The sequence below is a fragment of the Fukomys damarensis genome, unplaced genomic scaffold (genome assembly GCF_012274545.1).
Source record: "Fukomys damarensis isolate Sample0158 unplaced genomic scaffold, DMR_v1.0_HiC HiC_scaffold_24, whole genome shotgun sequence".
Classification (NCBI taxonomy): domain Eukaryota; kingdom Metazoa; phylum Chordata; class Mammalia; order Rodentia; family Bathyergidae; genus Fukomys; species Fukomys damarensis.
Genome location: NW_022900936.1, coordinates 3914131 through 3917985, shown reverse-complemented (window position 1 = coordinate 3917985; position 3855 = coordinate 3914131). Strand labels below are relative to the sequence as shown.

Here is a 3855-nt window from a genome sequence, read left to right as displayed (position 1 = left end):
TTAATGCCCAAATAGGAAGGAAGTGGGATCCATGAAACAGATTCAGACAGATATCCGGGAGATTAAAAATTCCATTGAAAGTACACGCAGCAGCCAGGAGTGGTGGTGCGTGCCTGTAATCTCAGCAATCGGGAGGCTGAGGTGGAGGATTGCTGTGAGTTCAAGACCAGTCTGGGCTACCTAGTGAGTTCCAGGTCAGTCTCAACTGCATAGTGAGACCCTGTCTCAAAAAACCAAAAACCAAAACAAAATGGAAAGTATATGCAGCAGAATGAGCCAATGTAAGAACAGAATATCAGACCTAGAAGACAGGATTATGGTTAGTGATTATGAAAATGATTTCTTAAAAATAGCAAATGACCATGAAAAAGCAATCCAACAGCTGTTAAATGAGGCAAAGAAGAATAACGTATGGTTGATCAGAGTCAATATAAAAGCAGGAGATGGCACAAACAACCTACAAAACCTGTTCACAGAAGTAATGTCAGAAAACTTACCAAGCAGGGAAAAAGAACCTGACATAAAGATAAGTGAGACATATAGAAATCTAATTCTCCACGTTAAAAAAAACTGCACCAAGGCATACAATAGTCAAGATTCCAGAAATTCAACACAAGAACTGAATATAAAAAATTGTTACGGAAGAGAAACAAATCACCTATAAAGGAAAGCCCATCAGAATCACAGCAGACTTCTCCAGACAAGGAAACCCTCAAAACAAGGAAAGCTTGTGAAATTTTTCAAGCCCTTAAAGAAAACAACCTCCAACCCAGACTGATGTACCCTGCAAAACTATCCTTCAAAATTGATGGAGGAATAAGATACTTCCACGACAAAGAAAACTGAAGAACTTCATGACCACCAAGCCAGCACTTGAAAGTGTTCTGAAGGACAGTCTAGAAAGAGATAACGGGACCTACAACTCCACGAACCCCAACAGAATCAATCCACCAGGCAAGGCAAGCTATTAAACAGAGGGGAAAAGGGGGAACTAACAACAGGAAAATAACATGACAAGGATTAGTCAATACAAATCAATTATAATCATCAATATAAATGGTCTCAATTCACCAATCCAAAGAAACGGACTGGCTGAATGGATCAAGAAGCAAGATCCAACATTATGCTGTATATAAGAAACATATTTGATTCAAAAAGAAATCCATAGACTGAAAATCAAAGGATGGAAAACGGTACTTCATGGGACAGGAACCTGGAGAAAAGCAGGGGCAGCTATTCTCTTTGCAGACAAAGTGGATTTCAAACCAAGACCACTTAAGAGAGACAAAGAAGTTTACTACACCCTTGTAACCATCCAAGAGGAAGAGACAACCGTCAAAAATATATATGCACCAAATTCCAGTGCACCCAACTGTTTAAAACAAATATTACCTGACATGAAAAAATGAAATAAGCACTAATAGGGTTGTAATGAAGGACCTTAATACCCCACTGTCACAAATAGACAGATCAACTAAACCAAGAATCAACAAAGAAATATACTGCCAGACACCACATTGGGCCATGCTAGGGGCTGTTCCCAGCCAAGTCCTAGTGGGAGGAGGAGTTAGCTGCTGGCTGCACTTCCCGATTCTCTGCAGAAGGATAGTAAGAGTCCCCGAAGATGCTCCTGTCTCTTCCTCCCTCTTGGGCTGCAAGGCCCAGACAACAGGAGACCAAGTGTCAGTGGGCAGCCAGAAGTGACCCTCAGACCAGCCAGGGAAAATGTGAAACCCAGAGAGCATTTAAGAGGCACAGACTGGCTGGTTGAAGAGGAGGTGACTCTGGAGGAGTGGCCCAGCTACCGTGGTACTTCAGAGTGATCTGACTCTGAAAAGTCACCCGGCCTGGCTGAGGTGGCTGTGGGCCAGGGCTGCGGGGCCAAAACTGGTGACAAAAACTGGGGCAGGCTCTGCTCATATCCCTGGCACGGGCCCACACCTGTGAGCTTGGGTCAGGCAGCTCCAGCCTCTGGCTTTGGTTGCCCTCAGCCCAGTTCTCAGGACTGGGCATGTGATGTCCCTTGGAACCCGGCTCTGGCTCTCCGGAACCTCCTGGTGCAGGAAGTCTGCTAATGCTCCCTGTCCGGCTCCCTTTCCTACCCAGGAGATGCTGCTGCTTGCTCATCAGAGCCAATCAGGCAGGGCAGAGTCTGAGCTCTAATAGTTCTGGGAAGGACGCGTGGGCATTCAGAGGCAGCTTTGCCTGTCTCAGTGCGAGTGTGAGTGTGTGTGTGCGTGTGTGTGTGTGCACGCGTGCATGTGCGCACAAGCACCTGAGCCGCAGAATTCCCACCTGGAAGCCATATAGCACCCACGAGAACAGCACAGGCGGCTCACATAGCCCCGGCTATAAACTCACCCAGCCTGCGCGCCCGCTCTGTGAAAATCTCATCATGGTGCTGAAGAACACACTCAGTCCTTCCATGGTATTTTGAAACTCACGTTGACGTTGATTTTTTTTGACAGATAACCGCGCTGTGTGTAGGGGCACAGCACGCCAATCCGGTGCACAGACGCGTAGTGTGCGGACTGGCGTGGGTGCGTGGCTTGGCCACCACGGCAGACACTTCTTATGTCCGTTTGTGTCAGAGCGTCTGAAATCTTCTCTTCTGGCTGCTTTGATGACAGCAGGAGATATGATTCTTTTAAGCGATGCTGTAATCAGGCACATGGCTGACGGAATTCTGCACGATGAAGAATGATACAACCCTGCTCCCAGCCAACGCGGGGGTCCGTCCTGCTCGCTGGCTCTGCATTCCAGCTCCGCAAAGGGCGGCCTGGGGTGGGGGGTGGAGGCCTAAGAAAAATGAAGCTGTGCTCCGTCCTGCACCAGCTCCCCGCGGGATGTGATCATGATGCATCACCAACGCGGACTCATAAACATAAAAAGAAAAGGGAAGGGAAGACCATGGTGCTGGAAATGGCATCAAAGCAGAAAGGGGAGCTGCTTTGAAAGTCCTGCAAGCCTTCTTTAGAAAAATCCCTCAACTGCAGGGGCCGTGGGTGTGATTAACCCGTGACACCACGGGAGCTGATAATGGCATTAGCGTCACGGAACGTGGAGAGGAGCGTTCGCTTCCGTGGGACTGAGCACCCGCCGGGCAGGAGCAGCGTCTGGGAATCGACAGTTTAAATCTCTCCGTGGGCTGATGTCAGTTCTGTGGACAGAGCTTTATTGAATCATGGTTAGATCTGCTTAGTTGCCTCTTCAGGAAGGGAAAGGCTGCTCTGAAATCAACAAAACAAAGATTGGGGAATAGATTCCCAGGTTCTCTGCAGTCTGCTCCTTGTCTTAACTGAGGGGTCAACCAGAGACACTGCTGCAGAGCCCGAAGCAGTGCATACGCTTGTGATTCCAGTACTACGGAGGCCGAGGCAGGAGGATCACGGCGAGTTTGCACAGATGTGCGTGCTTTACTCTGTGACAGGTGTCCTTCCAGCTGAGGCCGTGAGAGCTTCTGATGGGAGCCGGGGAGGGCACCACCTAGAGGGTGGGCGGAGTATCGCAGCGGAGGGATTTCCGGTTGGGGCCCTGGCGGAAGAGGCCGGTGGTACAGAGTGAGCAGAACACTGACCCCCAGCGCGGGCCAGGGTCCAGGTCAGCCGTCCCTTAGATGAGCCTCCTTGCCAGGGGGCGTGAGACGTGGGTACACACGAGCAAAGTGGCACCTCCAGGAGTCAGATGTCGCCAGTGTCAGCGTAGAAGGAGGAGGGGCGGGTGAAGGCCGGGAAGACGCTGGCGTTGCCATGGCGATGGCTGATTGAAGCGTTTGAAGAGAATTAAAGTCGCTGGACTGTGAGGAGGAGGAGCTGGAAGGGAGGAGCGGGCGGAGGGTGGGGGTGGAGTGCTGGT

At 49.9% G+C, this 3855-nt stretch overlaps 1 long non-coding RNA gene across 8 annotated transcripts in view; it reads left to right on the top strand.

Moving 5' to 3' along the window:
• The first annotated feature begins 3475 nt into the window (after positions 1-3475).
• LOC104870749 overlaps positions 3476-3855 on the top strand; it is a 23356-nt gene continuing 22976 nt past the window's right edge. For 7 of the 8 annotated variants that reach the window (XR_004514218.1, XR_004514217.1, XR_002025743.1 and 4 more), the window contains exon 1: positions 3476-3600. This is a non-coding gene — a long non-coding RNA (uncharacterized LOC104870749). The other variant, XR_002025740.2, reaches the window with a different exon arrangement.